Source organism: Chelonia mydas, chromosome 3, assembly GCF_015237465.2.
Source record: "Chelonia mydas isolate rCheMyd1 chromosome 3, rCheMyd1.pri.v2, whole genome shotgun sequence".
In the NCBI taxonomy this organism is placed as follows: Eukaryota; Metazoa; Chordata; order Testudines; family Cheloniidae; genus Chelonia; species Chelonia mydas.
Genome location: NC_057851.1, coordinates 44,748,141 through 44,760,358, shown reverse-complemented (window position 1 = coordinate 44,760,358; position 12,218 = coordinate 44,748,141). Strand labels below are relative to the sequence as shown.

General features: G+C 39.3%; 1 long non-coding RNA gene across 1 annotated transcript in view; it reads right to left on the bottom strand.

Moving 5' to 3' along the window:
• Positions 1-6,424, bottom strand: part of LOC122464958 — an 82,217-nt gene extending 75,793 nt beyond the window's left edge. The window contains exon 1 of the long non-coding RNA XR_006289425.1: positions 6,336-6,424. This is a non-coding gene — a long non-coding RNA (uncharacterized LOC122464958). The remainder of the gene's footprint in view (positions 1-6,335) is intronic.
• Between the last annotated feature and the right edge of the window lie 5,794 nt (positions 6,425-12,218).

The following is a 12,218-nucleotide window of genomic DNA, read 5'->3' as shown; positions in this document are numbered from 1 at the left end:
TCCAGGTCTCAGAGCAGCTGATAGAACTCTGTGCTGTGCCTCTGTTTCTCCAGCAGTGAGGCTGCAAGTGAGAAATAGCACCAGACACAGAAGCTGCGTTTTCTATCCTTAAAGGACTGGACTTCAGGAACTTCAGATGTAGCTCCAGCTCATCTCAACTACCTACTTCTGTTTTCCCCAGAAAGGACAGTTTTTACCATCTTTAATACCCTCTAAAAGACTGTAAAACAGGGTTTTTCTTATCCCCCTTACAAAAACAAACACTCTACCACTGAAGGGAAAGGGAATAAGGGATATTGTTACACTGAAAACCTTATTTTACTTTACATTTCAAAAGCTTTAATTACTTTTCCTTCTTTTTCTTTATCTCTAATATAAGGTTAAATATTTGTAATGTAGTTTGTAAGAATGAGAATCACCAGCCATAACATGGCATGAAACCCCAGACCACACTTTCACTATTACAACTTTAAATAATAAACAGAATTTTATTTATATCTTGTCCATGGTCATGCTTCAAGCCCCCCACCCCCTTTTAAAACACAAAATTTCTAACTCAGCCTGGCCTCTGATGCCACATTAAGCCTGAACATCTGTGCCTGCAATTTGCATGACATCCCTTCATTGTGTTTAGGGTGTAACTTTTTCCCCTAACGTTTACCTTTCTGCAAAGGATTTGCTTTGCAATGTGCAAAAACATGTCCCCAACCTGGTAATGCTCTTCTTTGTCTTAAAATATAGCTCCTACTATTATTGGGGTTTTTCTTCTACCTATAAGAGCCTAAACAATCTTATAACAGCAGCTTATTCAAAAACATTGCTTTCTTTTGCATATTATTTTCCCGAGGTGGGTTGCATGCTGTTTCAACACTTCTATTATTATTCTATTATCACGTTATTTTATAGCAGTGTGAGCTGCCTTAAAATGTCAATAAAATTAAATTCTAGTTTATAGTCTTTTTTAAAAAAAATGTTGATCAATTTTCCAAGAGCAGTGACAACAAAGGAGCTTTGTAACAAAAAAGAATGGGAAAAATCCATCTTTCATGTAAGTAGAAGAGACATCCCTGGGGTGACACTATATCTAATACTAAACTCTTTTACAGTAGTATGTATTTGTATTATGGAGGTGTCTAGAGATACCAAAAGAGATAAGGGCCATGGTGCTAGCCACTGTACAAACACACAGAAAGAGGCAATCTCTACCCCAAAGATGTTACACCCTAAACAGACCAGACAGATAAAGGGCGGGAAGAGAAAGGACATACCCAAAGTCATAGAGCAGATCAGTGGCAGACCCAAGACTAGAACCCTTGTCGTCAATGACACTCTGTGTTTGTTTATGACATAAGGTCTTTTCAGGGATTCCAGATTTTTCCTCAGGTTTTCAGTCTATTTTTCATTTTGAACTCCACTCTCATAAGTTTGCATTATGACACTTCCCCACCTATTCTCTTGTTGGTGGCCCTCTGGGATTTCCACTTCTGGGTAATGCAAAGTTTGTCACAGGAAAATAATACATGAAGTAATTTTGTCATGTAATCAATTCACTAATTATCTAAATCACCCTGCACGCGGCCTAACAAACAAGTTATGCAGCTAATTGCAAGGAATCTTTGTTTCCGGACAGTATTTATTATTCGAGTGATCTCTCTTGAAGTCATTTGTTTTTCTGTTCCCCCTTATGTAAGAAATAGTTAATCTGTTATCACTGTCCAGTAGTTGTGACATATCTTGGTTTCAATGCATGGGAATATAATAAAGATCTGACAATAAGTAAACATGAAGTACTGGACTTGGTATTCCTCATTTGTTCTGTTATTGCTAGAAATTTGCTCATTACCCTCCCTTCCTAAAGTCACATTCAGAGAGGTCTCCCAGATTCCCTCAGAGGGTGTAAGCTTGTGATATGTTGTATTTACTCTCTTAGAGTACGTCTGAGTAATTGAGGTTTTAGATGTTTGGCATGCTGAGCAGATATGTTTCTGATGTGCTTTATTTCCTTGGCTCAGTTCTTTCCTCAAATAAACCCATGTTTCCCCAATCAAGGGAGGCAATGTTCTTTTGAAAATAACGTAAAGGGTCACTACCAGTCACTGACTGGATCTTAAAGCTTTTCTCCCCTAGTGGAGCCCTTGAGGGTATATAGCTGTATCCACGGCCGGCTCTAGCTTTTTTGCCGCCCCAAGCGGCAAAGGAAAAAAAAAAGAAGCAGGCCCTGCAGCCGAATTGCCGACAAAGGGGGTGGGGGGGTGAAGGGCCCGCCGCCGAAGATGCAGACGTGCCACCCCAATTACAGACAGAGTGACACCCCTTTCTATTGGCCACCCCGGCACCTGCTTCCTTCGCTGGTGCCTGGAGCCGGCCCTGGCTGTATCCCCTTCTTCAACACAGTTATCCTGTTGGCATGGGTGTGTACATACAAATTCCACTCCCTACACCTGCAAGGATGAATATGGCCTAAGAGTGTTGCACAGGTATAACTGAGGTCATGTTCATGCCTAATATTTTAATGGAAGGTCTGTTCTTTGTCCTATTCTGATCTTCTATCTCCATGGAGATATATGTTATGAATGCATGCATCTCTGAATGACTTTTCACTGCTTTATCTTCATGGAGATATGAGACATGAAGGCCAGCTTGTCTAGAGAAGTTCTGTACGCTGACATTGTTCCAATGAATACAAGCATTTCTTGATATTCTGTAAGCTGTAGTTTCAGATGAGTCAGCAGGGAGTATCCTTAAACTGTATAGTCATACCTATAAACAAGAGGTTTGATTCACAGATGTCTTAGCCAGACTGGGTGTGGTAACACTGAAGCGATTCTAAAAAGACTTGGAACAGACTGGTGAGAATGTAATTCTATGAAAAGCCATTTTCACATATGTTTTTTCAGTTTGAAGGCAGAATGATGCGTTAGTCATGGAACTCATTATTCTTGATTTTTTCCCTCGTAAAGCTAAGTAGTTTTATTCTGAAAAGGCCTCAGGGTCTACTTTCCACCTGACCTTATCATAAAGAAATCTGCTGGGTCATTTCTTTGGGGAAATAAAAGCTGGTTTAGCTTTGAAAGAGAGTTTTTCCATTATACTTCAGCACAGTTTACACTTATTAAATATTTTATCCTGAACATTTTTAATATTTCGATAGGCCTTTCCATTCTGTGGTCTTTGGAGATGAGATCTGCACACAGTTCCTCATAAGGAACAATAGGTTGACTTTACATGAACCTCTGTACCACTTATATAAAAGGATCTGTATCTAAAAACATGAATATGGTATTATATAATGCTGGTAAAACTTCCCAAGCCTTAATTGAACCAATGTAAAGTTAGTGATAAAATAATTTGTAGTACATAGTGGGCCATATTCTCTTTTTGTGACAAGATGGAGGAGTGAGGAGATGGCTACTTTAATTTAACTCACCTGGCTGATTCCCTGAAGGATCACAGGTCAGCTGAGAAGGGGCACAGTGGAGCTCCAGTCAACGCATTTCCAGACCAGAAGAGTGAGCCAGCTGGTAAAGGAGCAGGCTCTGCTGGCACATTCAGCATTCCCATCTGCTGAGGGAATTCTCACTTCGTCGCCTGCAGCCAAATTACCTGGATGGACCTGGAGCTGAAAATCTGGCCCATTGTCTCTCCTTAATCCTTGAAGTCACTAGTTAGTTTCACCAGAAGCTTCCAGGCTTCTTTTGGCTTAATTTCTACTCATGTAAAAACCTCACCCCTGCACATCTGACAGATAGTCATTGAAAATATTTGGCAGACAATATTTTAATTATGGATATTAAAATCCTCCATACACACAAGATTGTCTGTCTGTTGTAACCCAATATTTTTATGCCTACTATGATACAATGTTTTTTAGCATCCTAATGCCTAGCTCACTTTGACAATGACATGTAGCTGACACATTCCTTATCTGTAAAAAGTGATGCATGATATTGCTGTGAATTTATCCACATAAGCCATTTCCACAGGTTAGTCCAGCTGTGGCTAGTAAATCAACAAGGTACTAAAAAGCTTCTCAGACCATCGAAGCCAAGGCAGCTCAAATTCAGCAAAATAAGAGCCCACTGTGAACTATGTACCTGCAGACATGCCTTACATAACTAAAGAAATAAAACTAAGTAATAAATGGCATTTTACAGCTTGCACCTTAAACTCAAGGGTAACCATAAATAAATATTGTCCTTCCCTTAGGCTTGCTATACTGAACTTGAAGATCAAGACAAATCAGCCTAAATGACAGAAACACCAAGGCAGACTCTCATAAGAGCCTAGCATACACTCCTAAAGAAAAGAATTCTCCATGTAAGAAGAATATTAAACTAGTTGAACTGGTCAGTAGAAGAGGTTCTAGAGCACACTTAACATAGTGCATGGTTGGACTTCACTTTGCACCTGCATGCAGAATCAGAATAAAAAGTACTGCCAGTCAGCAGTGTGACTTCAAACTGGCCTTTGGATGCTTTTCTTGTTCTTTAAATTAGACTGAAAACTTATTTCTAGAAATTGTTACTGCCATGCTATGCATATTAAAAGGTTTAGCTATTCCATGATGCACCCGCAAATATACAGCTATATCAATATAAAACTTCAGGAGAACGGGCTCTGCTGGACTAGGTTTTTGGCAAAATGGTCGGGGGAATAGAATCAAATAGCAAAGTGCAAGAGCAAGTCAAGGCTTACAAGAGCGACTAATGATTTGGGGTGCCTCTCTATTTAGGCCCTCAACTTGAAATATTTTAAAGGGCTTTATTTGCCGCACTTATTGTTCAGCCCTTTCCGAAAACCATCTCCCCTTATGGTGACTTTTATTGAGTTCCCAAATATTTATGTGCCGGAAATCACCAGTCACTTTTGAAAGCCTTGGCTACAATAACCAACACTACAGCGAGAAGAAAATGTTTCCCTGAAGAAAGAAAAGGGGAAAAAAAAGTTTTATGTTGCTGAAACAAGTTCTTATTTCCTTTACCTGGAATCAACAGTGCATACACTATTCATCTGTGCACACCTCTTTAGTTGGAATGTGCAATATATTACGCTGTCAAGCTTTGCCTCTGGCCTAGAACAAGTATTTCAATTGCCTGTTCAGTTAACAGCAGCCACTTCCTCAGTGGGGCAAAACAGAAAGCAGCTTCAAACATGCAGAAAGGGTTGTGTGTGTGTGTTTGTTTGTTTTGTGGGGGAAGCTTGTTGGTAGATTTTTGTGCAAAGGTTAGTGTTTGCAAGCATGCCAGGTGCACAGCCCTGGAGACCAAATTCCTCCATCTACATTGCAGGTACAGCACAGGGAGCCCCGGAGCAATTCACAAGTCTGACTCAAATGGTCTCTCTTTGGGAGTGACGCCATTTCTAGGGGTAATTCAGTTTCTATAACCATTTACTCCTTGGCCTCTCTGCTAAGGTTGCCCATGAGGAAGTTTTGAAACAGGGCTCATTATAGTGGTACTTGTTATTTGGAAGCCTCTCTGCTGGGAAATGGACTAACAGCAAGTACATATTGTGTAATTTACCATCTGGCTGGCTGGAGTGGATGAGGCACAGTCTGGTCCCTAGCTCCCCAGCTGTGCAGAGAAATACACGTGCTGCACCATCCCTTTAGAGGGTACCGCCTGCTGCTGCCCCTCCGCACTCCTAAAGCGGCTCCCTCGGCAGCGCCTCATGTGGAGGCTGGGGCAGTATCAGCTGTATGCCTCCTGTCTGTGCCCTTTGGGGTGCCATGCTTGGAGGGGGCATCCCTGTGCTCTCCAAACATTTTTTCTACTTCTTTATTTTAAAAGAAGATAAAGGAAATTGAAGAAAATGATCAAATAACTCTCCAGATTGGAGCAAAGCCTTCAGAAGTCTAGCTTGTCAAGGTAACTTTTTTTAAAAATTCATTTCTGTGGCAGGTTTTTTAATAGCAATACAACAAAATTAACCACACTAAATGAAGGGCAAACTCAAAAGCTGCCACATAACTTGATATTCTACTGAATCATGCACTAACCTCCTTACCCTAGAATCCTGAAATCCAAAGTTATACCCTGTGCTAATGCTACGAGTACCATACCTTACCAATTCTGGAAGAGATCTGCAGAGCACACATGCTTACTTCTGTCTGATGAGCCCATGAAGTTATGCCCAATCTATTCAAGTAAATCTGGGTCCAAGTTTCATAAGTTGTTTAACCAAGTGGCTAAGCAGGAGGATTTGACTTATTTTTACTTGAACTGGAGGCTGTTCTTTCTTTTTCTGTCCTAAAGGTGTTAATGCATAGTAATGAGAACATGCCATCTCTGCAGATTAAGATATGGAAAATGAAGGAAAAATGCAAGAGTACTTACCAGTTAGCAGAGAAGAGAATGGAGCATGCAGAAACTACCTGCAAAATGGCAACCTTAGGCCTACTCCTTCTTGGCTCTGCAAAATTTAAAGGGCCAGGCCACAGAAAGGCATGTGGAGAAAAAAGTTCCTATAAGAGGGCTACCATCTACTGGGGAGAATTAGATGGGGCCAGGTAGTCACAAAAGAAGGCGCAGTGTGTTGCATTCTTCCACTGTAGGGCAAGTAACGAAAAGACCCAATTTACTAGAGCTTAATGCCAAGAGATGCTGAGTACCCTCAACTCCCATTTGAACATGCACAGGACCTTATTAGTACCGGTACATGAAACTGAGTTGATCTGAGCAGTATTTGTGGATTAAGCCATGAGTTGGCCTCAAAAACTGGTGATTATTGGGTACCCTTAATACACTGGAAAAAGCACTTCTCTTAGTACATTTATTGCATATGTGGGGATTTCCTTCAGCTGAACTTGCTCAGTGGAAGTAGAAGTTTAATAAAGCTTGAAATACCCTGCTATGATCTTTTATGTCTAGGGGTGGTAACCCAGTACGAAAGAAAAGATTTCTAAGAAGAGCATAAGTGACCAATATTGAGCTCACATTTCATATTGGGAGAGATGTTTCTGAGCAGAATCATGGTCTTTGATATGAAGTTTAGCAATCTTTCTTGAACTACAGATAAAATCACCACGGAACAAGCAAGACCCAAGGCTATTTTTGTTGTGCACAGGTACATGAAAAAGCTAAGTAACTGAGACAGATTCTGTCATTAATACCAGCGCCTTTACAGGTGAGCCCACTGAGGTATCTAGTGAAGTTAATGAGAGTTTTTCCATTGATCTCAATGGGAGCATTTATTAATGATTGATTACCATTAGTCTGTATTTGTATTACAGTAGTACCAAGAGGACCCAACCCAGATTGGGACCCCATGATACTAGGCACTGGCAAACACAGAAAAGAGTCCCTGCCCCAAACTGTTTACAGCCTAAATAGACAAGCTGGGCAAATGAAGCATTATCAACCCCTTTTTACAGATGGGAAATTGAGGCAAAAAAAGAAAAAAAGGATTCATGAGCTAGATTTAAAAACAGTATTTCAGTGCCTAAAGAGGCAGATAGGCTTCGAGTGGGATTTTGAATAGCACCTAGGCACCTGACTCCTATTGAAATCAATGGGAGTTAGGCACGTAGAGGCATTTGAAAATCACTCTAGGCACCTATTTGTGTCTTTAGGCACTGAAATACCTTCAACAATCTGGTCCTAAGTGACTTGCCTAAGGCCAGACAGGAAGCGTGTGGCAGAACTGGGAACTGAACCCAGATCTCCTGAGTGCCAATCCTTAATGAAAATATCATCCCTCCTGAGGAGAAGGGTTAGGCTTTTACTGTGCGTAACTCAGGATGGAATTTATCCCCAAACTCTTTCAGTTCACATCAGTGTAGCAGCTGGCAGCTCTAATATTAGCTGAAACAAGTGAATATGTGTTAATTGCACTTCACAGGAAGTATAATCAAGGTCCTTCACAGAGTATTGCTTATAGATGAATACTGAAGTAAAATCATATCTCCATCTTTAAAGGCAACATGCATCAGCTTCATGAAAAAACAGTGATTTGAAAGAGAACATAATCAGGTTCCTATTTTCTATAGCTTTGCCCATGATAATTGCCATTTTTATGCCTGCATCATAATCACATAGAAAACATATAATTAATTTGCTTTTAATGTTCCATTATATATAATGGATTGCTTGCTGGATTAAATCTCAAATCAAACTTCACACACGTAATTTTGAAGGCTGGAAAAGGAACATCTGAAAGCCCTGAACTGTTTAATGATGGGTATTTAATCCCAGGACATTTTTCTACTTTGTTAGGTCTTTTAAAAACAGATGTTCTTGTATGTATTGTGAATTATGTTTGGATCTTATAATAGTTTAGGGATCAATAACAGCCTATACATCCCAAACATATACATCTCATTGCTAATCACTGCACAGAGTAGTTTGTTGTGGTTTCCTTAAAACTGCTGTCATGTTAAAACACAAATACTCGCATGCAAAAAGTCATAGTGGCAGTAGAATTGTCTTGTTTGAGTTACTACTGTACTAATGCCCCAGCATAGAAATGTGTTGCTGTAGAGCATTTCTTTGGGAACTGTAAAAACTAAACTCTTAGTTATTCTTGGGATCATAAGCTACCCTGGTTGTATGTGTAGAACTCGCATTTGATAGGGGAACAATATGGAACATGATCGTTAAAGCATCCACAGAGTTCTTTGCAGGAATAAGGCTATTAGTTACCCTAGGTGTCAAGTCCAAATTCCACTTTCAGAAATTACATTCTAGCTACCTAAAACTCCACTCTAGTTTCAACAGGACACATTACTAATCACTCTCCCTCCTTAAAGTGTGCTGCTACTCTGAAAAGTGACTCTAAAAATATCATTAAGGTAGGAATTTGCATTTATTCTTTCTGTGACTTTCAATAACAAACTTTCTCGATTTACAAGAAGCTGTTTATCTATCTGCCAACAATAGATATCGACCCTTGAATCTGAAAGTCAAGCTGTGTTCTTTCAGGCTTATGCATCACCAGCAGTAGCAAAGATTTTGGAACTGGAATTTTCTAACTATTTTGCTTGATGGTTCATGAGACTGAAAAGAATCCAGCTCACACAAAGCTCTATGTGATCTTCCATGCTAAAAGACATACCTCCCTCCCCCCCCCCCCCAAAAAAAAAAAAAAAAAAAAACCTTTTGAAGCAGGTGTGACTGTAAATGCAGGCAGGGAGCAGATTGATCTGTTGAGTGGTTAACATACTTACATAGCTTTCTGGCTGTAACTGCATTTCAGGTTGTTGTGTAATGTTAAAAGTGAGGCATGAGGCCCCCATTTTACAAAATACAATGCACAGGTGGATTGATGTGCCCCATTGACTTGAACAGGGGCTCTGCATGGGTTAACTTAGCTCAGAAACACCTTATATTTTACAGGATTGGGGTTTTCTATTTTCTCAAAATAGATCTTTTGTAGGAGTCTGAGCTTGGAGCTTGTTTCCTTTAAAAATAACAATAAATAAGTCAATGTTCCATGCAAAATACTAACCTATACTTTCCAGTGTTGTCATCTGTAATCTTATTTAGCTACATCAAAGTGCTACAAATTTGGTCTGTTGTTCAAAGAAAATTAAAAATGCCACTTTGGTTGCCTCAGGCAGCTAGAGAGACTAATATTTTCTCCTCTGTGATTTTTCCCCTTTAATTAAGAGAACTACAAAAGTGTGTTAAAGTAGAGAGTCTGATCTATATATTTTCCTCAAATTATATTCTCAGGATTTCAAGGGGATTTGTGGCATTCACCACTCTGTTGAGAGGGGAAAAAGCATTTAATTACTCACAAAAGAACATAGTGACGTATATTCTACGGGCCACTTCTTAACACTTTGAAGCACTAAAGCAGATGAGGTTTGTCAGACCTTTTGTGCATCATATACATCTTTAATCCAAGAGTGGCAGGGAAGGTGATGGACAGAGCGACCATTTAAAATTCAAAAGAGATTTTATTAATTAATAGAAGGCAGTTCAATCGTGGGCAAAGAATCATGGTGAGATTGGAGATCTATTTTGATGAAGTGTAATCACTTCTGTCCTAATTTAAGCTATTTGTTAAATATTTATTACTCAGACTCTCTCAGAAATGAAGAATCAAACACATCCATGATAGAACTCTGAATTTACACCAGAAAAGAATGTGGCCCAAGAGTTGTCTTTATGATCAAAATATTGCATGTAACCATCCTTTAGAGAGAAGCTCAATTTGGATAACTGGAATCTCTGGCATAGTTTACTGGAATCTTTGTATAAGGAATGCAAAAAAAATTTCAAAAGAGCTAAGTAATTTAGGGCCAGTTTTTTTACAGGTATTTAGATGCCTAAAGATGCAAATAGGAACCTAGTAGGAATTTTGAAAGTACTTAAGTGCCTAAATCCTAGTTAGGAGCATAGGTGTTCAAAAGAGTCCACAAGATGTCCACCTGCATACTTAGGCACCTAAATACCTTGAAAATTCTGGCCCTATGCATCTTAGTGACTTTGAAAATGGGATTTAGGCTAGTAAATCACGTAGGCACTTTTGAACTTTTTTTTACTTTTGAACTTTTTTTTACCCCAGATATGGGAATGTGAGTTTTGAAATTCCTGCTGTTTGTTTGTTTATTTTTTGGTACCAATACCACACATTTTTAGGACTGTCCCATGCTTAATGAAAATATAAAGAAAGCTCCATACATTTGGATTTTGACTCTTATCTTTCTTGATGTGATTGTGTGCCCCAGTAAATGTAAATCAGCTGACTAGATTGGATTTATACTGCCAAACACCGCCTTAATTTACAAGTAAACTCTCAAGACCATAAGATCTAAATTGTTATAAACAATTGATCTGAAAATAATTCAACCAAATTATTGGCTTTACCTTTTGTAGTGAATGAAATATTGGCTATTAATCCCATGATTAAAGGCAGTGAATTCATCTCTGAGAAAAAAGTCCTCCATTTGGAATTTTATAATACGTTTGAATATGACTGATGTCTTTAGGACTGATGAGGCTGAATCTATATGTGATCTCCTAGCCAGGTCAAATCCAGGAAATGTGCTGGAGACTGGCTCTATGGAACGTTAACCTTACTCAGAAAAAGGCTGTCCTGATGTAGAGCTTGTTTTAAAAAACGCTGAGGGCCAAATTCAGTAGTGAAGTAAATTGTGGTACAAACTATATGCTTGATATAAATGGGTTAGAAGATGGGTCTAAGCAGCCCATAAGTGGTACAGTAGTGTAACTTACACCATACGGATTTCCAAGGGTGAGTAAAAAAAAGTGCACAAAATAGGAGCGAGGGCATGCTAGCAGGAAAAGCAATGACCAGGAGTATGTAAGATACAGCATTTCCTTCTACCTTATCTTTTACTCTACAGTCCATTGCTTTATCTGGTACATCCTCACCTTCTGCTCCCTTGTCTTTTCTGTGAAATTGCAGTGAAGAAGGGGCTAGGCAAAGCAGAAAGTCTGTCAGTAATCCCATATAGAGTTCATATTTCATTGCTCCAAGCGGTGTTATTGCTTTGAATCTGTACATTGTGGGTGATGAAACTTTACCATCCTCAAGTTGAAAAAAGGAGTCAGACAGTAGAATCTGTAGCGCTTTATTTGGGAATACACACCTCTCTCAGATAAAGTTTAATCTGTCCCAACAAATTGAACAGAACATTCCTTTAGATCCGAGATTTGTTATGCTGGGCCAGGCTGGTGACCTCAAGTTTCAAAGTACAGTGACAAAGACAGCTCCATTCCAGGCCACTTGACTGAATTTTATTGAGGAATTTCTGTACCTAGAAGAACTATGCTTAATTTTCAACTGAGAACTGGAGACTTCAGTGCCAAGTGTCCAGTGTATTGAACTCTCTGAAACAAAAGAGAAAAAAATTAGACGATTGTGTTCATTTCCTTCTGAAGTACTGCTCAGTGACTGCTTTTAATTTTTGCTGTCTGCATAATGCCAGTTTATCCGTGCTCATACATGTATTTATGTAGCCTGATAAATTCTGTGGAGTTGCACCTCAAACGGAATTTATCCTTACTCTGGGGGAGAGCAACTTTTTCTCTGTGATTATGAACAGAGAGACTGATAACAGTCAGTATTCTTATCCTCCTGATTTATTTTTTTTCTTTCTCTTCTTTGTGACCCAACCCACCTTTCTCACCCAAAACACTTGTAATGCTATAAAAAAAGGAGAAAAGCGGCATGAATCTTTGAGGCTTTTTTACTGCACTTGCCTGACAGACATGTTGCTGCAGTCAGCCAAGCCTGTACATCCTTGTAGC